General features: G+C 37.5%; 1 long non-coding RNA gene across 1 annotated transcript in view; it reads right to left on the minus strand.

Moving 5' to 3' along the window:
• LOC135184226 (uncharacterized) overlaps positions 1–26267 on the minus strand; it is a 272033-nt gene that overhangs the window by 221162 nt on the left and 24604 nt on the right. The window lies entirely within an intron of this gene.

Below are 26267 nucleotides of genomic sequence, written 5' to 3' on the forward strand. Positions count from 1 at the left end.
GACTGCAGCATAAAGCTCCAAAGCTGCCACAAACACCTCACCCTGGGAGCTTTGAGCAAGCAAGAGACTGAGCTTATAGGAGATGCAATGTGCCCTCAAAAGGAGTCAATAACAAAGACACCAACAATGACTATGGAACCATATCTCATTTTACAATATGACTAAATGTTGCTATCAAACTCTAATTAGTTGGGGAACCAAAGTTATACTGTGTAGATGCTTCTTATCAATAGTAACATGCTAAGCTGAACCTTCAGAGCTGCAGTTAAGCAATGGTGTCTACAACACAATTTGAAAGCTTTTTAACCTTTTACTTGTTTTTACCCAAGTCCTTGTCAACCAAGCACAGGTATTGAGGGCTGAGAGAAAGATTCAATCAAACATGGTCAATCAGTTCCTTCTTTCTTTGAACGTGTTCAATATATTAAATGTGGAAAATCACTCTTTGAAATTAACCTATTCCGCTGCAATCAAATGTTAGGTTACATTTAACAAATGACCCTTTTCTCCTAAGAGAGTAATCAATATTCATGGTTTCTTCCTTGCCCTCTGCAACTACTGCCAGAAATCCATTTTATATGAAGCTGAAGAAACAGAGATTTACTTAGAAATCCCTAATTCACACACTTTACTTCTCCCTTGCCACTGTAGTGACTCTTCCCTCTGCTCTAGCTCTGCTGGTTATCTAGGCCACAGCAAACATTTCCAGTCTTTCCTGAGGTTTCTGAGGGAGAGTTCCTCAAACTTTGAAGATCACACTCCTGTGTTGCCTGGGAGCCTGGGCAACTGCTGGTACCCCGTCTCTAGCAAACTTTTGGCTCTTTGTAGAAAGGAGCACAGAGAATACCCCTGCACAGGACACAAATGCCAGCCCTTCTATTCTCCTGTTTACATTCCTAGCAACCAGTCTGCCTGACAGAGAACAGACAAGAGCGAAGGAAGGAGGATATTTGGCAAAGCGTGGCTGTGGAAGATGTAGGTGTGTTTCCTCAGAGCCCAGTGTCACTGCACCACTTCTGAGACGAGCACACATGCCCCAGCTCCAGCTGGATTCAAGGACAAATTCTGCCCTGAATCTCACAGGCCCTTCAGCTTCCCCACAGACACTAACCAGAAGCCCACTATGGCCCGGTGGGTTCCAGAGCCTGGCCTCAGTGCCGTCCTCACGCCGGCCTCTTTGTGGGGCTCCCCAGCTGCCCCTGCTCAGCACCAGCAGACAGTGAGGCTCACCCTGCTGCTCTAGGCCCCTTTCGCCCAGGCCAAGGGCTGCCCCGACTGAAGCCCACGGCGTCCCTGAGCTAGCGGGTGCACCATTTCCCGCCTCTCCTGCAGCCTCGCACTCACCACACCGTCACACTCAGCCAAGAGGGCCTCTGAGCCTGACCCACTACTAAATACCAGGCAACAACACAAAATTAAAGCCTTTAAACAAAAGTCACCTTTTCCTCTCAGGGTAGGGTGCAGAAGGCATGGCATTCATGGCTCAAAAGCTAGCGCGCAAGGCCTTGCTTTGGAAACTCAGCTAGTACTGCTCGTCCTAGTTACTGACTGGATTTGTCTTCTCCATCAGCCAGGCTGAGCAGGGCATACTCAGGCTTTTCAAGTTCACTAGTGTAGCTGGACACTTTCTCTCCACTAAGTCCATTTACATAGGAGTGCATCAACGTATTTCCAGGCATGCTGAGCACAAGCATCAAGGTCTTTTGCTGATTTCCATCCCCTGTTCTTGTACAGTTTGCCTGCAAACCCAAGTTGGAGAGGCCTGTCTGTTTTCATTAAAATTCACATGCATCTCAATGGAAATGTGCAGCCAGCACACCTTTGAGGATACCTTACAGCAAACTATAGAGAATGGAGAAGGGCTTTTTTTCCCTCCTGTGATTTATAATTTGTTGCCATGAGCCTTCTGTTCAGAGGCCAGACAACAGAATACCACTACTTGTAAAGTTTTACATTTTGTACTTGCTCCAAATTGCTTAAATCACACAAAAAAAAATATCAATACACATCTAGTAGTTTACTGTAGCACAAACACGTTTTGCCACCACTGGCATATCTTTGACTGTTAGAAGAGAAACTGCCATAACAAAGTGAATAGTAATAACATGTAATGTTTGTTTAACATCTGTACAAAATAACAGCAACAATAATATGCAATGAAATCTGAGCTTTTCCCTTTAAATCTCCTGCTGTTTGTAGCAAAACAGATATGACAAACCAGTGAAAGCAATTAAAAAGTAACAGTAAACAAGTAACCTGGAAAGCTAGGAATTCATGGGATGCATACCTGGGTACAAGTCTTAAACAGTTCTGCCCATAAAAAAATAAGAAACCACCTGCATGTGCTGTACATGTTTTATGAGTTACAAAGATACAGCTATTAGCATGGCACAGGCTATGCACCACACCACTCTTTATCAAAAGATGCTAATTTAGTGTCTCAGCTAGTCCACAGATGTGTTATTGTATTATGACCATTTAGTTTCCACTTTACTCTTGCCACAGTCAGATATTGTGAAAAATCAAGTTCCATTTACAGCACCCATTGTTATCTTACAAAGTAGCACTTCATGCTACTACTGATGTGTTACAGACTATTAACAGTAATTTAGTTTTAAATGCCAGTGAATGCCAAGTGTTCTGGATATGAATACTAAGAGGATGAAGTTATGCAGGTGTAGAAATAAAAAAAAAAAAAAAAGGAAAAAAAAGAGAAAATTATAACCACACCACACACACAGGAAATGACTCTCAAGCTCTTTTGAGAGAGCATGCAGACAATGTGACTTGTCTCTTCACATTTTATCTCTATAAAGTTAGTTAGTCTCATCCAGTCATCAGTGGAAATTCATCCCCCTCCAGGGATGCCTGAAGATAGATGCTAACAACCCAAAGGTATTTATACCCTGCGCAGATTATAGAGAAAAATTAAATAACAAATTGTAGCAGTTGCATATCTTACAGATGGACAAGAACACAGCCATAGCATGCTAGTCATCCCCACAGCTACACACGGTGCTTTACAGGCTGAGCAACCTATAACCAGTATGATTAGGTATGCAGCATGATGAGATTTTTTCCCTCCAAACTGGGAACTTTCCAACAGCTTCTTCTGTCTAACTGCTGCCTCTCATCTTCTGCTTAGCTTGCTGTAAGTCTTTGTTAAAAGTGTGTTTTGTACCCTGTTGACATCCTAGATAAATTAATTAATTTTCCACATGTGTAAGCACATTATAATAATTAATGGAGGAAAAAAAAGAAAAAAAGAAAGCAAAGTCAAATATGTGGACTAGTGGAGCACTCTGGCGAATGAGTAGTCCATTTAACACCTATTTTTCAATAAGCAGCCAACTGATTAAACAATACAGAGAAAGAGAAATGTTCAGACTCTGATGGATGCTTATCTGCTTATGAGACCTGCTCTTCCTAATTCTTTCCTGTCTGCTTGAAAGTTTGAGGGGATGAGAATTGCTCTCAACCTAATTTGGCCAATGCCAAGAACTGCACAAGAAAATCTTTGTCTTCATAAACACCTAGTAAACGTAATTGACTCAGATGAATAATAAAGAATAGAAAATGCCAAGAAAGGTTGTCCATTTACCACATCTTTTCCTGTTCCCTCCTCCTATTTCTTTTTTTGGAGAAGCTGCCTTGAACTGGAATTTCAGATGTACAAGATTTCTACCATGAAAATGCGGGGAGAAAATTCAGTGTCTGGCTTATGTATCCCCTTTTGCTTTTAGCACTAAAGTGGGATGCTATTTTTATTAAACTGTGAATGTCTTTTGAGATGCTTTACCAGCATGGAAAGGGTTAATGTACATTAAAGTAGTTCTCCACCTTTTTGTTCAATGTGAAAGGCAAAAAATGATGCAAATATGAAGCAATGTGTCAGTTCTGCTAAATAAAAATGTGCAGAGTAAAACTAAATCACATACATTGAAGTGTTATTTTGGTTTTATGGAAATGTAATCTGTGTTATGACATTTGCATTTCATATAACTGCTATGGATAACTAATCTTCCAATGCATTGCATACCATTTTGTCACCAAAAAAAAGTAATACTGTATCATCTGTTTCCACCTGTACACTGGAATATTCTATGACAAATGTATCAATATCAATTGTATAAATTCACTCAAGAGCCAATGAAAAGTATGGATTCATTTAATGGAAAGATTTATTTTTCCCTTAAACACTACACAGCTGTTAAAAGAGATCATTGCTTTGCAGCAAATAAAAATTACAACTTCAATCAACACAATATATGGATGTTCGTATGCATTCTAAGGCTTGTGAATTTTGAGTGAAAATTAAATACATCAATACAACTGCCAATATGAAGCCTGAAGTGGAACTCTATGAAATCACATGATTTCCATTCCACATCCAAAATCCAGTCTCCAGTTCTAAGGCAGTTTGCATTGTGCTAGATAATACAAAAAATGATAGATAAATACCAGTGAAAATATCGAGTACCTTCGAAATTCATTATCCTTTCCTTTTTCCTCCTGCATCCCTTGAAGTTGTTTTTTGTTTTCCTTTTCCTTACTTAGGTCATTATGCAACATCCCCAAAGTTTCAGTTCCTAACAAATGTCTTTGAAGCATGCTTTAACAAAGGGGTCACACAAGCAGTTTCCCAGATTAAGCCCTGATTTCACAACTTCAGTACAAGCAAAAAAAAAAAAAGTCCCAACATTCATTTTGGAAAACAGTCAAGACCAAGGGGACTCCATAGCAATACAGAGTGCAGGAGTAAGCCTTGGGATTTGCAAGTATGACTACTTGCAAAAGAATATGTTCTGGTGAAATGCACTCTCATTCGCTGGTAGATGAGACATGGCGCTTCAAGTAATTCATTGACTTAGCAACAGAATTTTCATTGACTTTTAGTGAGATTTGTGCTCTTTAGTTAGTAAGGGACAATTCAAAAAGGTAAATCTATGCCTCAGATACAGGCTGGCCTAGTTTTTTGAAAACTGCACGATTTACTGAAAATCAAACCACCAAAGGTATGGTCATTTGATTCTTGGCCTAATTAAGGAAGATTAGCTTTAAATGTAAGTGCTTCATTTCCTGGGAAAATCATGTGTTCCTGTCTGTTGTGAAAGCCAATGCAAAAAAAGAGAAAGAGAAAAAAAAAAAGATGTCTGTTCACTCAAATGTAGCTTTCTGCAGTGACATAGCTATATTTGGGATTCTTTTGTGTGCTAGGTTAGAAGAAGTAGCAGCTTTTAAAGCTCAGATGTGTAAATGTCCCCATTTACACTCTAGCTCTGCAAAAATAGTTTTTCCTGCATATTGCAGTCAGTATACCCACACAAAAGAGAAAAGAGAAATAAAAAAACCATAATTCTCATATTAGAAAACTGAGTACTTACCTAGCGATAGCAGCTGGAATGAAAATGGCTGAAAGCAATAAAAATCCATTTTACCATTTAGTACAGTTTGTCAGACTAGAGAAATGGGATTGAATTTCAAAGCCACAGGCAAGCTGGCAGAAATCTGTAGTTATGCAGTTGATAGGGGTATTTTTTTTCTTTTTTTTTCCTTTTTCTTTTTCCATTCCCCTCCCCCCCCCCATCCTATTTACAACTCTTTTGATAAGCCTTCAGCAAGTTACATAGGTTGTTCTAGTTGTATCTCCTTTGACTGGATTAGAATACTTGATGACAGTTTGGATAAGTTTGAGGCAGATGGTTCTTGACATTTTTCATGCCATCAGTTACAAACCATGCAAGGAAACTCTTTCATCCTTTGTTTATCCTTCACTTAGAAGCCGCTATAGTAGATCGTTAAACTTTCATTTTTCACAGTGCTGATTAAGGCGTACTACAAGGCAGATGTTATGCAGCACCATTTTTAACAATTTACATTTAGCACCAAAGCTGGCTTTGTACTTGTTCCAGTGGATCAATTCGCATTTCAAAAACTTCAAGGTCAACCTCTAAGCATTGCTACTCTGTTGAACAACTAAATGTTTCATAAAGTTTTTGCTATGACTGTAGCACTTGAAAATCTGTGCTGGACACTCTGTTTACTTGTTTATATCTGCCAAAATGAATACAAGTATCTGCTGTTCATCTGTGCTATAATTAAATGACAGATATAGTGCTATAAAATCAGAATACTTGAACTGAACTGAATAAAAGATCAACACAGTTTGTAAAAAATATCCTCGTTTATTTTCAGCATCAGCACTTCAAAATAACAAATAATTGCTATTCAAATGGCAGTTGGTCTTAATTTACATCAGGTCAGGCAATAACATTTCATGGATAAAAATGTTTACTGGTTTACTTCACATCTTTATGTGCATTCTTTATTTCATGATTATGTAAATTATATACTTGCAAGCACAAACTCTAATAATAGCTATATGTAAACAGAAATGGGTAAAGGCACCTTTAGAAAACAGCAGAATAATAACAACACAGACAAAATGGAATAAAAGTAATTCACAACAACTTCATTTTAAAAGGACTTCATGCTCTGTAGAAATCTGAGTATTTGCAGATATTTGTGCTCATCTGTAGGTGTTGTGCTAGTGACAGTTTCACCATTGGACAATAATGGGAAAAAGAACTTCTGATATTTGAAGACTTTTAAATTCAGACTCTTCAAATAATCAACATAAAGTGGAAAAAGAGTGTGTGTATATAAAACAATTAGAAGCACATATTCTTGGATGGCATGATAGTTGCTGAACAGGAATTTTCAAGATTTTTTTTTCTTTTAAACTGAGGTTTTGCTGTGCTTTTGCCTTTTTTTTTAATTAAACTGTAGCTATATGTCTTATTAATTACTATAGTAGTGAAGTTCTGCAGCAAAGATTGGCAGATTGAATTATAATTTCATCCTCCGATACCTCCTGATCCTCATCACACCCTTTTCTTATGCTCAATTTATTCTATTTTTTTCCCACGAATCTGTGCCATAAGGACTTTTCTATCCTAGCCCTAACTCCCTCAAGACTTCCCATCTGTTACTACTACTACACCCTCTACATCTAAAACTATTTCATATCGGTATCTCTTCCCATTATTCTGTTAAATTAATGTTCAGGCTTCTCTCAAATTAGAAATGGGTTTCATCTGAGTAGTTCACTTGAGTAATGACCAGAAGTCAATAAAATCTTGTTCTTTGGATAAACATCTATGCTGTGGAAAAGATACTAGATACAAATCTATCATGAAAAATATTTTCTGCTGTGATCTTATGAAATCTTAATTTCAGTAGTACCTGAGAATGCCTTCATTTCACTCGAAGTATTACAGACACTATAACTGTCAGTCACGCTAATGAAAATGTGGGGAATACACAGATAACACATGATGACAACTCTCTGCTGCAGAAACCACCCTGGAAATCTAACAAAGAAAAGGCTACAGAAACTCAAATAAGGTTTGAAATGGTGCTTACTAGAGTTATGTATCTGCCTTAGACTTCATACTTTTCCCACCTAAACCCATATACCAATCTCTATTTAGAAAACCTTGGGCAAATAATGCTCAGAATAATGATGACTGTGTCGCTCAGGAGCATATAATGGCCTTGCAAAAGCACTGCCACAGACATTGTCTTGCTTTTCAATAGCTGTATCAGCAAAAATAAATATAGAAGATGGATATAAGTGGGAAAGGGCAGTTTTCATCTTATTTTCTCTTACATTATTATCCTGGCTTATAACAGTATTTATCATTATACAGTTTGACTTGCTATAATTTATGTTTACCTTTTATCTTCTTAGAAGAAAAGAGTATCAGCCCTCCAAGGATAATGGAGAAGTGATGTTATTTAATTATTCCAAACTATCTTGTGCTTTGGTAGACAAAAGATAATAGTCGACATAATGCTACAAGTCTGCTGATATGCAAGCTGTGGTCAAGATAAAATATTTAACAGCAGAAAAATACACTTTATAGTGCAGCTGCTATAATGGGATTTTAAATAGGAAAACCAATTCTGTTTACTCTCAGTTTTGACAATATGTACAAAGCTAACTACATTCACCCATAAATTAATTTGATAATAACTGAAGATTCGTGGATAATGGAATTTGACCATGTAACCTATGCAGACCAAACAGGTGCAGGAGAGAGAGAAAGCTCATGCAAGTAACCATGAGCAGCAACACTATCAACACATATAAAATGGAACTGACGTTATTGTGGAAACCACGAAAGTAAAGCTCAAAGAGATTGCAGCATTATAGTGCCACCAGGCTCATCTCCAGCACAGCCTCTTGTATAGAGTTAGGTGTATCTGAATGTTTGGGAACACAAACAGGAAACAAACAAACAAAAATAGTAACACAGGCCAGATCCTTGCAAACTGGCATCGCACCACAGAAATAAATGCAGCATTGCCAGCTTGTGCCAGCTAAGCATCTGACATTACATGGAAAAAATCCTGAGGCACCTGCAGTTCTTCAGGAGTAAATAATTTATGAATACATGAAATGTTCTGAATAACATGTTTCCAAGTATTTCCCCATTATTCACTCCATCTTAATTCTTTCACAGATCATGTTCTTTAAATCCATTTCTACAAGCTCACAGTAGAATTGTGACAATGACAATTACTTGGCCAATCCTCACCCATTTCAGTATCTTTGCCTACTGCAGTTTGACTGAGAGGTGACTGGTTTAGTGTATTCTTCTTCTGACAGTTCTTAGAAAGTGATAGACAAAGAAGAGGTCTCTCTGATGGCTTAAGTGCTTTGGCTGCACTAAAAACATTATTTCAGCCTTTTCTCGAATCTACTTTGCGTTTTAGACCTAGTATCAATTAAATACTCGATAAGTTACTCTACTCACAAGCCAGATAAGGTAATGGCAGAAAGCTAAATATAATGTAGCCCCTAACTGAACTAAAGCAGCCCTGTAAGCCTAGAGATGAATACCAGAAAATCAAGCAAACAGCACTAATTCATAAGCGGCATTTTATAAAGGGAAGGTGTGTCTGCTGCCTGTGCTAAGGAGCTGGCTTTTGCTCTATAAGTGAGAGCATCACACTACTAGGCTGGCCTCCAGCATACAAGCAGCTCACATCCCAGGTTCACTACTCATCAGCTACAGAATTTCTCAGCTTTGGCTGAAATTCTAGCAAAACTTGGATGTACAACCCCTCCAGGTACAACTCCTCTACAAGAATATTGCTGAGAGTGATCATATCAGGAAAAAATCCAAGAAACACAACAGAGCAAATACAGATTAAGACATGTCCAAATGCAGAGATAAAACACTGTGTGTTTCCAGACACACATGCAAAACTACTGCAGCAAACACGTAAGCAACATTTTCATACAGGTTCTACATGTAAATGTCTTTGTGGATGGCTGCAACAGAGTTGAAACATGATGTGAAGCATCTTCAGACAGCCAACAATCAACCTGATGCCTCCAATACTTATTCTACCATCTCGAGATCAAGGCTGAGCAGCTCACTGGATTCCCTCTGTCACACTCTCACCCAGGTCCCTGTGGAGGTTACCATGAAGAGAGTTTGTGCATCTTACTATAAAAGTCCTGAGTGATTTGCACACTGGGGACATAGGCAAACACTGAGCAGAACCAAAAGTTCATGTGAGTCTTGTGAATCCTAACTGAGACCCTTGATGAGGACCTTTATTCTCATTGTCTACTTTTCATCAAGGAACTTTGTGTCATACACCTTTACTGACAATGCTAGAGGAGCTCTGCTCTCCTTTGCATGTGCACAATTTCACATTAGCCTTGCTGAGATTTATGCATACAGCCAAAGAGGAGAATAGCACTCTATGAATGTTTTAACAACCCGAACAATGAGGCATTGTGCATCAGACTGTTAAAAATGTTTCTAAACACCGTGTTCAATACACACCATTTGATTTCCAAAGCTGCTCTGGACAGACATGATTTAGAAAACAACTCACAAGTAAACTAAAGCTCTTCTAATAAAACAAATACTTCACAGTTCATTTAATCTAAGATATTGAAAAGAACTGCCAGTACTCAGGTACGTGACCTGAAGCACAGAACTTTATTGCTTTCTCCACCAGGGATTAGAAATGTTTGGAGTAAAACAGAAGCTGCTAGGCAAGGCTTCCTTTAACCTAGCAGTCACATCTTAGGACCACTGATCCTTTCCCAAGAAGCAGATAAAAATGTAGGGGAACTGAGGTCAGGAAGATTTTATGTTTTTTAGCTTTCATCTGTCACATTAGAGAATAAGTTCAAAATTCACAACTAAATTAGTAAAATAATCTAAACCATTTGCATTTAGTAATATGCATTTAAAACTTTACATTTTCTCACTATATTTTTTCCTTTAGGAAGTCTTTAATGCTACAAGATATTTTGCCTTCTGGCATAGTGGTCTCCTCCTTTCTTATAAAAACTTTTCCCTCACCATCTGTCCTCAAATGTCCCTCCATCTTCCCTTCTCTTCCACTCTGTGACATCCTTGTTCAAAAGGTGTAAAAGAGCCCAGATAAGGGGTGATCAGTTTGCAGAAACACACACGATACTCACACATCACATGGATGAGACACGCAAGGCCTATGTCTAGGATGTTTTGTTCCACGTGGTCAGTTATTGACTAAGTAGAGACCATAAGTATCAAATTAATCAGACTTGTAAATTTGCTTTCAACAAAAAGATTTTGTGCCCAATAGTGTAGTCAGGTGTTCTCAGTGTATGCTGTCATCTATTTCATATTCTAGCACCTTAATAAAAAAATTCTATTCAAGGAACTACATCTCTTCCATATTAATCTTAAAACAATTATCACAGTTCTCTGACTCTAGCCTCTAGGTAACACTTTAGCATTCTGAAATAACTAATAATGCATTGTGAAGGAAAAGAAAGTTAGTCACAGAGTATCGCTCTGTCAAAAAGTTTAAACTGATTCATGAAAACACTTTGTTAAGTACCTACACTGTAGAAGGTCAACCTCAGCCAGACATGATACTTGGTTTCCTACCTAAAGCAGTAGATCCATGGGGATACCCTTTCATTAATCTCCAGGGCAGGCTTGGAAAGACCTTGAGGAAAGCCAGTGGAAGGATGTTTTCACGGAAAATGTAGCAAACAAAATACTAAGACCAAAACCATGCCTCTCCCACTCTCCAACAATACTCAGCTTGGCAATGGAATTTACTGTGAAGGAGACTATAAGACGGTTGCTGTTACTTGTTCATTGTCTTATAATCAAAGATAATTTGACTAGTGAAATTACAGTGAAAAAAAATCCAATAAAACTTAGTTCTCTGAGCTCATGGAGCTTTAATTCCAATTTAATTCAATGGGATTTATAAAGCTAAGTGCCTTTGGGACTCTAAATCTTAGAATATATTTTACTGCTATGTAATAATCAATAGTTCTCAAAGCATGAGGATGAGCAATGTTCCAGACTCCTTAAGAAGATGAGGGTACTTTTTAACAGGTGTCTCTATGGAGATTGGAAATTATTATTCACTTTCTTACAGATCACGGGAAAAATATTAAAAAATAAATTGGTTTAACTTTTAATAAAAACATCAAAGTGGCAACTGTTGATTTATCAATCCATTTATGTAATATAGTAATTGAGGAAATCTGCCTCACTAGATAAACAGACATCCATTGACAGCATATGCTGATAGGCTACATTATCTCCTGTATTGAAAAAAATAACAGTGGGAATTCCACAAAACATTAATAAAAGATGGTCCTAAGAAAAGAATCAAGCAAAATCAGTGGGGTTTTCACATCATTTTAAGTAAGTATTTCTAGGTCTAAAAACTGGGTGGGAGGGAAGTTATATAAAATTGCCTCAGGCACATGTATAAAGTTATTTTTTTTCTGTAGACTTTGCATATAATTTTCTAGATTTTATTTTTGGTAAATGTGTAATATATTAGGATATTTCAGTAATTAATGCAAACAAATAACCACCCCAACAAATGCAAACAAACAAATAAATATACAAAAAGCAAAGACTCTTGGACAAAAAAAAAATATTGTAACCTGGGCCTAAAAGAAATCTTTCCCCAGAGTAAAAATCAAAATAAAATATATCAACTTGGTATTCTACTTGGTAAAAGCTTTGGAGAGAAGGTATTTATTGCAGTGAGCTAAAAGGAAAAGCAACTACCAAGCCATACAGTCAACTTCTGGTAGAACAGCTTGCTTAAAAAATATCCCATAAATGCCATTATGTGAACAGGTACAGAATGTTTCAGAAGTTTGCAAAGAACAGACTGGTTAGACTAACTTAAAGTAAATTTGGTGAAAGGAAACCACTAGGCTTTGGACTTCACTTAAATATAGCCAACCTAACATGAGTAATTCATGCCAATTTGCTCCTGCAGTAAGGTGACAAGAAATAAATAGCAGACACCGAGAAAACATGAGTTTCTTTTTCAGTGTCCATTTCCAAGGAAACCAAACTGAAATTCTGTCTTCAGCTGAAAAATGAACAGGCAGGGTTCAGACATTAAAGTGTCCTGCTTTTTCTAGGAAAAGGACAGAAGTAATCATTTTTATGTTAATAAAGGTAGAAATAATGCATTTTTCTCTCATCTTTACTTGAAGATACAGCCATTCTTTCCCCTGTTGTGGATTTAACCTACACTTTGAGAGCTGGACCAGTTCCATAACCACTGCTCTTATCCCCAAAAATCTGCACTACGCTTTTCCTCTCTGCATAGCTTTTGCATGATGTGGTCATAGAAATAGAAAGTTACCTTATGTCTTCCTGCACTATCTCTTGACTAACCTGCCTTTACAAAGATCTTCAGTACTTCTAAGTCACCAAGCTGTCTTAAAAGCAATGAGAAGATTTCCCTCATGTTCTTCTCTGATCTACTGTCCCCAGCTTTATTAATTTGGAATCGCTCCAAATTCCAAACCTCAGTGGAACAGCAATGAATTACACCATCTACCTATTACTTAGGAACCCAGCATTAGATATTGATAAATCCATGGGTAACAGCTAGCTCTTCTATGGATCTTAATTCTCCCTGTAGAAGGTTTACTAACACTAAGTGGTCAAACTATTTAAGATGGAAAGAGTTTTGAAATTTTTAGCGTTAGAGAACTGATGCTTGATAGTCTCCAAATCAGTTAGGTGCATATTGCATATGTATATTCCATGAATCCCATTTAAGTAGCAACTCTGACCATTCCTTACCATTAGCATAGAGTGCTCCAAATGGCTTGTCAGTTCCTGAAACATTTAAAATAGTCACTAAACAACTAGCAAATTGTTACTAATGTTATATGTTGAATAGAATTATGATATGAAATGGGGAAAATGTTATATTTATGCTGCCAAGTGTTGCAAATGCAGGTACAAACTTTCTTTTACCTTTTTTTTATCATTTTACCCAGAAGAACTGTTTGTCACATACATAAAAATTTAGAGCTTTTCTAGTTTAGTGTAGACCAGCAGCTTTTAGCACTAATTGGACTATAGTCTATGAATAGTGGGGCCAGTAACAGGTCAAATTAAGTTCTCAGATTACTAGGCAGATCAGTTGGGCTCTTTCCAGTTACATATTTGGTTTCATGCTTCCTGCATTGTAGCAAGAGATATAACTAAGGTTTATCACATTTAATTTAAATTTCTAATTTTCTTTCAATGGGCATTTAAATAATTTTTTCTTCCTCTAAGAATATTTACATCAGGAGTTCCTTCCAACTGATCATGAAACTGTAATTCACTTTTTAATGGAAATTTTTCAGTGGAATTACTGGGCCAAATTTCTCTCTGAAGTAAATCTGCATAAATGGATTTGCTGTAACAACAATGAATCACAATGCTGTTTTACTCAGCCCTCCTACATATGCTTTGCCTCTCATTTGTATTCACTCTTCTATGGAGTGCCACTAATAAAGATACCACTTTTTTTAAAATATGTTTTAATGGTATTTGAAGGCATTCTAGAAAGAAAGGGTAGTTATAGTAGAAAGTAATATTCCATTGCTACTAATGACTATATTTAAAGAGACATAATCACATGAGCACACTCACCGTATGTGTACCAAGACAGGAAGTGTGACAAGGCTAAGCAAAACCTTGCCAAATATACAAATTAGCATAATTATGCAAAGCTGCAATATGGTGCAGTTTAAGACATGGCCTATAGTGGGGGCTAATGCTGAGAAACATGAGGTCGTTAAAAATAGCAGGAAACTAATATGATTATGCAACTATTACACAAATGGAAACAAGAAAAGTTTTAAGGATCTCTTGATATAAACATTGTGGTATTTCCCTTACGAGAGATGTTGGTGCCTTATTTAATAACGTTTGGGATAGAGTAAGGGGGCCTTCAGATAACATTTGTTGCCTGCTTCATATGCAGTGGTGGTGATGTGTATTTTTTGATGTGTGTTTGCAGAGAGTACTACATATTTCCCAAGTTCCACCTTGCCTTACCATTGATCAGCCATCAGTATCACTGGAGACAATGGCAGCAGTCACAGCACAGACTGCATAAGCTCATTACACACAAAGCACTTATTTGTCCACATGCACATCAAAACAGATTTTCTGTAGAAATTTCAGCTTGAAATTCTTGTACTTCTTGGAAGAAATACAAACAAAAAACAAAACCCAAGCAGGAAGTTCATCAGTGTGTTGACTAATGCCTAGGAATATGTCAGGTTTCTTGCTACAGACTTTCTAGCTGCCTTAACAGCTCAAGCAATTTCCCCGACACCTCATATCCCATTTGTAAAATGAGAGATGTCTGGTTTCATTCTTTTTCTGACTTACCTGGTTATTTCAGAATAGTAAAAAAACATAGACTTCAGGCAACTTTACTCTGTCAGGTTTATGAGAATTAATATTCACAATGAAAATGTATACAAACGATCTGATATTTCAGTATATAAGAAAGGATTCTCCGTTCTGTTGTGACACCCATTAAAACTCTAATTAGAGAATAACTAAGATATTTTCAGGGAAGCCTGAATAGGACATCTCCCTTAAAAGAGATTCAAACAAACACCACTAGCATGAAAACAGAACCAGCCTGTCCAACCAGCCTTCTCCCACTTCCAAATAACTCTAATTTCTTTTTGCAACCTGCTGCCCAGTTCCTTCTTGCCTTATTTACTCTGAATGCTAAATATTAGAAAACCATACCAAAAAAAGCATATTCGAATTTCAGCTGACAGTAATGGAAAGTGTAACCTAATTTGCCTCCCAAGCCCTTCTTGCATCTGTAGGTAAATTAAACTAACTCCCAAGAAACTTGTCTCTTGAATGCTATTGTTGAGAGTGTGAAGAGGATCTGAGGAGGGAGCATGGATGGGGTACATCACATTTGCATAAGGAAGATAGCTCCTTTGTAAACATTGATAGAGAATGGCAAGTCTAGCAATGACTTCCCCCCCCCCCAACCTCTCTTCTCTCTGACTTACACATCCTTGTAATATATACTGCTGTTTTGACTTGAGCTATGCACCCAAATAGACTATTTGTGGAGTATTTGTGATGCACAAATCTATTATGCACAGCTATCAGAGGTCAAACACAGAGCAATTCTATACCTCTGATGTCAGCCTGAACAGAGGCATTGTTCTTGGCAGTGACAGGAAAAAGGCACCACATCCAAATTACTGAAAGCTCTCTCATGGCAGAAGAAAAAGCTGTCAGTTTAACAGCTGAACACAGAAGGTTCAACCAGTATATATCCTTCTCATTCAAGTAACATGAAACCCTGGAAAAAAAAAAAAAAAGAGAGAGAGAAAGAAAGAAAATAAAAGAAAGAAAGGGGGGGAAAAAGAAGCTGGAACTGTGTCAGATTTTTTAAGTTGGAAAAGCTCTTGTCAATGCTGAACAAAGAAAACCAGCCATTTGCATTGCCAGGACAGTGCTACTGAATTACAAAGTAAAAAGGAAGGAGCCTCGATATAAATATACCATGCATGTCTGTATATGTGTGCACTGAAAGAGAAAGTAGGCTGTCTTTACTGTAGCTTCATATTTACACTGCACAGTAGGATGCAAACTGTGCAGTGTATTAACATGCACACTCATACTGAAGTATACACTGATCTATAGTAAATGTACATTTGCTCCCAAATACACTTCCTTCTCCTGTGCTTCATTACTCAAAACAAAAAGAGTTCTCTCTAATAACCACATTCATACTTTATTTGTGATCAGTGTATATTCCCTGGACAGCATCCCCGAACCCCACAGTCTGTACCTAAACAATAGGGAATATCCTCCTTGCTTGGGGTGAATGACCAATCTTTAATAAAACAGGTTTTAGTGTAACAGCTACCTAATAATGACAAGTGTCTTATGACTCTGGGCTATAAGAGATCAAGGTCTAGGCTGTGTACATCTCTCAGGCCACAACCTCTCTTCTATGCTGAGGTATTGCTTAGCATAAAGGAAAGATGTTTGGAACCACAGACATGATAAGTACCAACCATCACTTTTTGCTCTCTTAGTTTTAAAATGTACACTGGATGAACAGTCAGCATTTGTAAAAGCTAAGTATGTCATGCAGCTTACAGGCTATATTTCATTTTCTAATGCATAAGTAAGAGAGATTTAAAATGCCAGTAAATAGTTTTAACCCAGCTACATCACATAAGTGAGGCATTACATGGGGAATGTGCATGCGTCTGTCATTTGATCTGCCACATGGTCCTTGAAAGAATATCACTCCTGATATGTGCTTTGCTAGTTTTGTTTTCCATTACCACAGGATAAGCAGTTCAAAAAGTGATGCTAATTTTTAGCAGAAGAACTATGAGAGGTAATATGAGAAGACAGGTGTACACAGTCACAGATGAATTCAGAATATTAATACATTGCTCTCTGCAACATTAAAGAAAGCATTCCTTCATTTCATTTCATTCCTGTGGATTGCTGTTGCTTTTTTGTTATTACAAAGCAAAAATGAGATCATTTTTGCTGATTAGAAGTTCCCCTACTCCTATTTATCTCACATTTGAAGTCATAACACTCAGCTTGTGACAACATAATTGTCTCCATAGAAACTAATTAAGTTCTCATGAAATCGAGCATTTGCACAATATTTGGACCCTGTTTACTGAAAACCTAGCAAATGTATGCACTGTACAAACTGTCACCAGTAGCAGATTTCCTAGAAACCTAAGAACCATTTTGGTAGGAATTTATTTAAAAGCACTGTTTTCCAGCTCTAACCAACCAAAAATAAAATCAGTCACTACGTTAGGGTCAAGTAAACTTCTCAGCTGTGCAGCACCAAGAGAGAGGCCTCAGTGTCCTTTTATGCTCACGTGTAGCTGTGCTGAATATAAACTGTGCCTTAGGTCTCTGATTACTATGAATTGTTGACACATGACACTGACTCACAAACCAAAGAAAACACTGTGAATTCTTTCTACAGTATTAAATGGATTCTGAGGTTAAGCTCCTGGTACCTTTATCTTTCTTCTGCTTCTAATTTGAGACCTTCAACCATCATTGAAGATCTCTTTGGGCTCAGCTTTGACATCAAACTAGATTCCCAAAATCTCTTCAAATAAACAGTTTCTATAAAAGCCTTTTAGAAAGGGTGGGCTTTATTATTAGTTTTATTTGACTACAACAAATATTCCTTTGTTATATCAATATATTGGTTCTGTACATAACACTAAGTGCGATATATCTTGCTTAACTTCAGTCTTTATATTCCCTTTACAGTTAACAGAAGTCAATGGGTGCTGTCAGATAATGAGTCAACCCACATACTCAAAGAAAGTATCCAAGAGGAAGGTGGTGTTTGGAAATCAAATCAATGACAAAATTCTAATTAGCCTCAAAACCACAGCACATCCCTCTGTGCTGCCAACCTGTACAGCCACCCTGACCATTCAGCTATACACTATGTTCCATGGGCTGAAGAGTGGGGGGCACTGCTCACAGATATTCCCAGTGAATTGGAAAGGTGGATGAGAGAAGAAACCAGCGAAATTTGTCCCAAACCCCTTATCTAATTTTTTTATGATCTCTAATGGATAACTACTCTCTATACTTTCAAGTAGAAAATGTATTTTAGGGGGATGTATCTTCTGTTTAGTCAGACTATATGAAATAAAGACAGAAAAACAAGAATTCTTGAGTATATAAACTTGGTGCCATGGTCTAGTTGACTGGGTAGGGCTGGGTGATAGTTGTACTGGATATCTTGGATGTCTCTTCCAACCTGGTTGATTCTATGATATGATGATCAGTAAAACCTGAATATCCCAGGACCAACTTATATATATTGTATTACCACATGATGCTGTCTTAGGTATTCACTAGAAAACAAATAAGGGGTTCCAATAACAGGAGAAAGTGAACTTCATTCTTCCATAAAGCAGTAAAAAAAAACAACAGGAAAATATAATTATTTTCCACAAGTCAGGTTTTAGGGGACAAAAGATGGGGAAAAAAAAAGAAGAAAAACACAAACCTTTTTATTTTGTTCCAGAGCTTTAATGTTATCACTGTTCTCTTTTGGAAAGAAACTTGCAAAACCTTATAAATCCTTTTTAGCATTTAGGTTGCTCTGATAAGGAAGTGTAAAAGGATGTCAGTGTAGGGTTACAGACCAGATTACAGTTCCCTTTGCTGCCAAGTGTAAGTAGGCTGGAGCAACAAGTAAGATGCAATGGAGATGAAGTTTGTAAAATACATTATATCGATATATGGGAAAGAGATAATCACAATTCACTGACTGAGTACTTTTATTATTTCTCCCTTTGCTTCCTTCCTCTTTCACCCCTAGGATCCCTTGGGTACATACAGCTTTTTTCTTTTTCTGGCTTGCAAGTTTGTCCCAAACACCTGCAAGAGCAGGAGCTTTCAGTCACAAAGGGCTGCCAACACTCTCTTGTCAAGGAAGAGACAATTTGGAGCATCTTTTTCAGCTTCATTAAAAACAAAACACCTGTGAGCCAGGGTGTTTAAGAGTCTGTGTCTTCATCATTTATGAATTTTCCTCCCTGCTGTGGTACTTATCTCTTTGCCAGCTCAACCTGGCACAATTCCTCAGCATCCAAAATTAAAACAGAAAAAATAAATATCCTTTTGTCTCCAGTGAAAACAACATGGACAGAAAAGGGTGCTGGGATCAAAAGAGCACCAGGACCTGAAAGCCTAACCCTAATGGAACTGGTAAAAGTGACATAGTTTCTTATTTATTCTCACTTTGTCACCGTTTCATTGATTTAAAAATAATTCCCAAGTTAAAATATAATCCTAATGATTCAAGGTCTGACATTGAAGCTGCTTCTCTCCTCCACACTCCCATTGCAAACGTATCATAGCCAGTTGAATTTTTAGTTTTACTGATCAATAAAATAACTGTGGCAAAGTCGGAGCTCCTAAGCTTATCTTTCCGTAATAAGTTGAAGGGAAGCACTGCTATTAACATATTCTCACCATAAAAGGCTAAATCTTATCGAGAAGATTTATTTTTTTAAATCACTGTCTTTATTGGGAACCTTCAAGGAACACTCACAAAATGCTCCATTCTGAAGCTTTTCCAAAGGAAGGCTATTTGATTTGCAACCAAACTAACAGCAGCTATAGAACACACTGTGGTTAATTTGACCTTTGAGGACACCAAAGCACTTTGCTAACTATCCCAGGCTCCCAGGCACAGAAATTGCCTTTTGATATAATCTGAATTATTACCATCCCCTATGAGCCTTTTGAAATTCTCTCAATACAAATGTTAGGACCTGGGAGTCCTTTGGTAGACAGTACAAATGCGAGCCAGAAATCATTGAATAAATCAATTATTACATCTCAGAGTGTTGTTCAATAAGATTAAATAACCTGGAGGTCTGATAGATATCCCTATCTAACTGTAGCAGACACAACAGCAACCACCATTGGAGAATTTATTAGCATCAAATCTCAGAGAAGTCACTAAGGCATAGAAATTAATGACCAAATCTGTCTTTCTGGCCTTTTAAAGAATGAAATAAGGCTCCTACAATAGCTTCTGCTTTTAGGTTGGGGGTAGAGAGGGAGTTGCATCTCCTCCTTCATGGTACTCATGTTAAACTTCTCCTGGACCCCTGTCTTCTGGCATATATGTGAATAAAAGCTCAGATTCATAGTTTGAGAAATACTTTGTATTCAATATCTGGTTTTGTACTCCTTGCAGAAGTAATGTAGCAAATAACAGTCTGAAATACAAAGCGTGGGCAAGAGTTGATGTACCACAGAATTTTCCCTCAGCACCTCAGTAGAATTTATAGGATTTTTCTTCCTCCTTTAACAAGGGACTTCTGCCTTTGCCTGAGTTGTGCTACTCCGTGATACGGTCACAGGTTCTGCAAGCTGAAATTGGGTGCATCTGCTATTCATATTCCCATGCTTCATCAATATAAACAATGGCTTGAACCTGCCCGTTCGGAGCTGCCATCCTACTTCATTAATGGATTGAGCAATGCATGCAATCCTAAAGAGTGCAAGTGTCTCTACGGGATATGCCTGACTTCAAGTTCAAACTCAAAGACAAAGAAATCCAGCTGAGACCTTTGTTCTGCTCTCACATGACAAGCACTGAAAATCCCACTGGAAATTCAAAAGGGCAAGAGGCATTTTGTGGTTATTCACAGGGTAAGGCCTTCATGTTTAGTACCTGTGGTGTGTGGAACACCAGGTTTCAGTAACTCCACACACACATTAGCTGCTAACTTTGAAAATGTGTGTATAAATATCTTACCACAGTAAGAAAACAGCACTTTTAAGAACATATTACTAAAAAATTCACACAGTATTATTTTCTTGATCATTCCCAACTTCACTTTTATATCATTAATTAAGCTCCAGGCAGAAAAATCTGAATTGCTTTAAATGGTATGATATCCCAGTGATGTACTAGTTGACAGATATAATTCAGGAAGCTCAGTTCTGAGTCACTATTTGAGTTGCAAAGAAAGTGAAAGTTTCTTGAATGTGTATGCTTTTGGAACACACACAAAAAAATGACCGTAGGATGGAAAAATCAAGACCCCTGTCTTAAGGCTGAAATCAAGACATGATATTGAATAAAGAAAAATTAAAAAGAAGGAGATATCCACAGTGAAAAGACAGTATAAGAAAAACAACTGTGAATGAAAAGAAGGCAACGTGAAGGAATTTTCTGCTTATTGTTGTCACTATTCTCTCATTTTAATTACCATATACTTTAGAAGATAATAAGACAAAATAAGCAGATGAGAGATCAACAAGAGCATTAAGCCTCACTCACAGATTAAAAGCAGGTGGCAGAATGAGAGCATAATGTGAATGGGGGTGGACTTCTGATCTGAAGAAGAAAGAAGACAAGGACCCAGTTCACTGAAGCTGGGCTCCCAGCATAGCTGGGGAGCATGGCAGCCCCCCACAGACGGGGCTGCTGTGGAGAGTCCAAGCTCAGAGAGCAGCACTGTCCAGGGCATCTTTCCCATTCAAGTAACACGAAACCACAGAAATAAAACTAGAACTCACTCAGATGTTTTAAGTTACAAAAGCTTTTGTCAGTGCCAAACAAAGAACACAGTTGAAGCGGTGCCATTGAATTAATAACTTAAAGGCATAATTTTAACACACACTTATAATCTAAGTAAGTGAAATATGCTACATACTCAACACCTGTATTTCTCTGTACAGAAAGATACAATCATGACTTCTAATATTTATATCTAATGTATTTAATGCTTATGTAAGCATTATATATATAAATTATATGGGTCATATAGATACATAGACAATGTAATAGATCACATATGTAAACATCATCTCCCATCGAGAATGGTTTCTTTACATTACAGTCTTCTGTGCTATCTTTCCCTCACAACCCAAAAAAATAGGGTCTAGATGGCCTTTTCTTCTTTAAATAATGTCTGCATATTTCCTAAGACAGTAAGGAAACAAAACCACTCAGCATAAGGGAGCAAGGCCTGTTTGATCAGTAGAGTGAGATTTGGTTGCCTAAATATAGGTGTTTAGTGTCATCTTAAGAGCCATCAGCTATCTCACTTGACTTCTGGCTTAAAGCATATGAATCTTCCCAAACCCAGTATCAGTTCTGGCAGCCTTAAGGCAGGCTGACACTACATGTCTGTGTTGATGCAACCCAATTCTTCTGTCAATATCTGAACTACAATCAATAGCACATATTAAATATTTCACTTGTAGTGGTGTTGAGCAACTTCTAAGTTAAAAAAGCTGAGCATACTACCCAAAGGCGATAACCCTTTTTATTTTGATATTAGATACAGTTTACAAGGTGAACAGGTAAATAGCACAATCAAAAGCTAACAAATCGAAAACATACAAGTGGTAGACACAATTCAACACACCTGGAGTTCATCTTTTGGTTTACAGAGATGCCTGTACTCAGGCATTATCCAAACTTTTTTTCCAATACTGCCATAATCCAACAGTTAAAAGACTGAGAGCAATTTCAACAGAGAGTTTGTCAGATTAGGAAGGCAAATTATTTTAGGAAACATGACAGACCATCTCTTTAATGAACACTGTCATTAACAAAAGAAATAGAGCTGGAGAGTACAGAGTTTACAGGAGTTCCCAGCACTCTCGGTGAGAAAATGGTTGGGCAACTGCTATGTCAGAAGCTTGACCAAATTATTGTCTTTAATAACTTGGAGGATTTACTTGTGGGAGACTTAAAAAAACCCAACCATCAGGTATTTATCTTCTGTTGTTTAGACTATTGACCTGATCACCTGGCAGGGTAGGTGAACAATGGGAAGTCAGATTCTCAAATGGTTTAATTCAGCACATCTTAATTCAGCTTTAATTTATCACAGTTTCATTGACTGTAGTTCAGCTGATTTATTCCATCTAAAGAGTTAGCCCCATTCTAGTGTAACTGGTGAAAACTATTATCCACTGAAAGTATGATCATAAAGAAAAAGGTATTGAGAGGCATAGTATGAAATACAGGGTGTTGACATACTGAATGCTAACAATGTTTATAGCAGAGACAGCTCACTCTTTCACTGCTGTGATTACAGTTGCCTTTTGTCACTACAGAGCAAAAGAAGAACATCTTTATTGCTTAGAAGTCCATATGCTCCTCCTATTTATCTTGCACTTGAAATCTTTATCCTTAGTTTGTGACAACATAATTATCTCCATGGAAACTAAATAAATTGTCATGAAAGAGAACACTTACATAAAATTTGGACCCTGCTACTCACCTATGGCAAGCGTGTGTACTGTGCAAATTGCCACCATGGACAGATTTCATTTGAGGCTTCTCTCCTTCTTGTAAGAATGCATGTTGCTTACTACATCAAGGCTTCTTAAACACTTTCATTGTTTAGTGCAATGATGAATTATTCTGGTTTCAGATTCAGATATATCTATCTAAATTAGGCTTATAATGACTTACAGAGCAGCACATCATACAGAAGGTCTCATGAAAAACAAGAGCACTTCACAGAACTGAATTTACAGTTTTCTAACCTGAAAACATAATTCCAGTGAAAAGAATATTTCCAAACAGGAATTAGAAGTTCATATCATGGAAGCTTAGCAACAATGAGAAGATTAAATATGGGAGTTCTATTAAAGTATTTTTTCCATTAGTGCTTCTGAAAATCCCACTGCACACTGCTAGTTTCAACTGTACTGGGCCAATCCTATTAGCTATCTCCATTAGCATGCACAACTTCCACTGCAAGATGTGTTCTTCCATTTAGGAGATACTTCATAAGTTAACTGTAGGCTTTTGGCAGTTAAGTTGCACTTAAGTCAGCAGGCACTGCTGCATGAGATAACATTACATAGATACCCTTGATTACTTGACTGTAAGTAAATAAATGTATAAATAAACACATTTTTCTGGAGGTATAAGAGAGGAAAGAGAACTGTGTGGTAACATACCACGCATTTGTAGCACATTGCAGATATATAAAGGCCAAATTACTTTTAGTCTGGTCTCCTACAGAAATAAGCCTTTTGTGTTGTTACCTCTTCCTGTCCCTTTGAATATGCTGGACACTTACCCTCTACAAACAGGCATATTAACAGATAGGTTGTTGCTAAAGATTTTGGGAAAGCCAGAGGGCTGGTTAAAAGCCAGAGTCAGATGCTGTTCCCATCAAGGAGATGCTTAGTGTGCTTTGTCCCTGTACATTCTCACAGCACCACTTCTGGCTGCTTGTGCCACAACTTGCTTATCCCTGGTTTAGGAGTGATGCCTGCTATGGTTTGCCCCTCTAACTATGCAAGAACCATCAGGGAAATATTACAAATACCAAATAAAAAACGTTCAGTAGAAGACAGGGCTGGAACATAATAAAGACTTTGAGAGACTGCCATAGAGAATGCACGACAAAGGGAAATAAAGTTGCTGCCATGACGACACACATGAAGAAACAGGGCAGAAATCTGCAAGACTTCATTAGAGAAGGTTCATAAGGGAAAACTAAGAGCTCTTTTCTGGTGAAGCAATTAACTGGAATTCATTGTCAAAGGTAACTTTGTAAATTATTTCAAGAGAACAATCATCCAAAGATACTACTGCTTTTTGTTGCAGGTGAATACATAAGGCTTTTTCTTCCCTTAGGCCTTTCATTTCTAAAGCTGTCCTGTGTTCCAAGCACAGCAATTTCATCCCGCATTGTATTTAGTAAATTGCACTGAAGCACGTGAAGCCTTCCCATAATCTCTGTAAATATGGCTGTATATCTAAATGCAACTCTTACATATGGCTCATTATCTATTCTATTGCTCAATATCTTCTATTCATGACCATGTCAACTCAGTAAAAATGAAGTTGTTTTGCATTTAGATGCCAAGTAAGATGTTCTAAAGTATCTAAAATACAAATATTTCCATAAATGTAATTTGCTATTCATGTAGTAGATTATATCATCCATATAATGCCTTTAAACCAAACAAAATATACATATACAGGTTTAAAAAGCTCCACAGGCACCAGGTATTTTGCTTTGGGTGTATTATTGCCTGTATATACATTTTCTTCTCTGGGGCAGCAGTAAAGGGTGAATCTGACATGTTTTGGAGGTTTTGCCAGCCATCTGAAGTTTAGTACAAACTGAGTCAAGGTAATAAAGAGGCCAGGCACAACAAATTCCCCAAACCTCAGGGTAGTGAGTAATACAGCATACACATATGGTGTGGCACCTGGTGCCTATTATGTACAAATCAAACAAGCTCATCATTCTTGTAAAGTATTTCTCCACTATCAACCTGTTAAACCCTCCTCTCTCCTATTTGCCTCTAATCTTTAGACATTTGGGACCCAGGGTGACTACCACTAACAGGAACATACCAGTCTGCCATCAGTTGAGTTCCCCAAGTCTGAAGATTTGCATTTTGCAGTCCTTGAAGATTAGGGCACACGACCCTCCCTGAAGAGCTGACAGCACTTAGCAAAACCTCTCTCCTCATTTGATCCTATGAGCATGCATTTCAGAAGCTCTTCATGTAGGACTCAAAAAACCCACACAACACAAAAGCATCTAACATGAGTAGCAGAAACCCTGTAAAATCAATGCAAAACTCACATAAAATAGCACTGCTAAAAACTTGGATTTGAATCAGCTTGACATAAGTCTTGTTGCAATATCTGGACAATTGTGGTGGTTACCCCAGTGAAACTGAGCCAATTCAGAATGCTTTTCAATGATGTTTGACAAAACATATCCCTGTAGTGTTTGTCTAAAAGTGGATACTACAACTCAACCCCTAAGGGACTTCTGGTGTTCTCAAAGTCAACCCCAACAGTACTTCACATGGCCTTTTACCTGGGTTTGCAAGAGGAAGAACATATTTAATAGTTTAATAAATAATGAAGAAAAACATTAATTGTACTATAATTTGGTGGCTGGCTAAGGGAGGGTTTGCATTATGAAACAGGAGCATCTTGCTGAAGCAAACATTTCAACACTAATCCATTTTTATTTCAGATGTGCTTTTTGGTCCAGACTATTCATAGAGCCCTGAAAAAGGTATGAACTGATGCTGTAGCACCTCCATGACTATACCAAACAATAGAAGAAGCATCCTGCTGCTTCTCTGAGCAGCTGAATAAGACAAGAAGCTCTATAGTCCAGCATATCAATCACCCGTTCAGTAACCAGCCCCTCAGATTCTACTTAAAAACAAACAAACTAATCTTTCAATCTAGTTTTCATATAGGAAAGGTAATGCTAGAGGAAGGCCAGTATTTTCATTTCTTGATTTGAGTTTTGTTCCCCTCTTATTCAATAATAAAAGACCAGATCATGTATAAAAGACTCAATTTACTCAAGTTTCTAGAACAGC

This window comes from Pogoniulus pusillus, chromosome 20, assembly GCF_015220805.1.
Source record: "Pogoniulus pusillus isolate bPogPus1 chromosome 20, bPogPus1.pri, whole genome shotgun sequence".
Classification (NCBI taxonomy): domain Eukaryota; kingdom Metazoa; phylum Chordata; class Aves; order Piciformes; family Lybiidae; genus Pogoniulus; species Pogoniulus pusillus.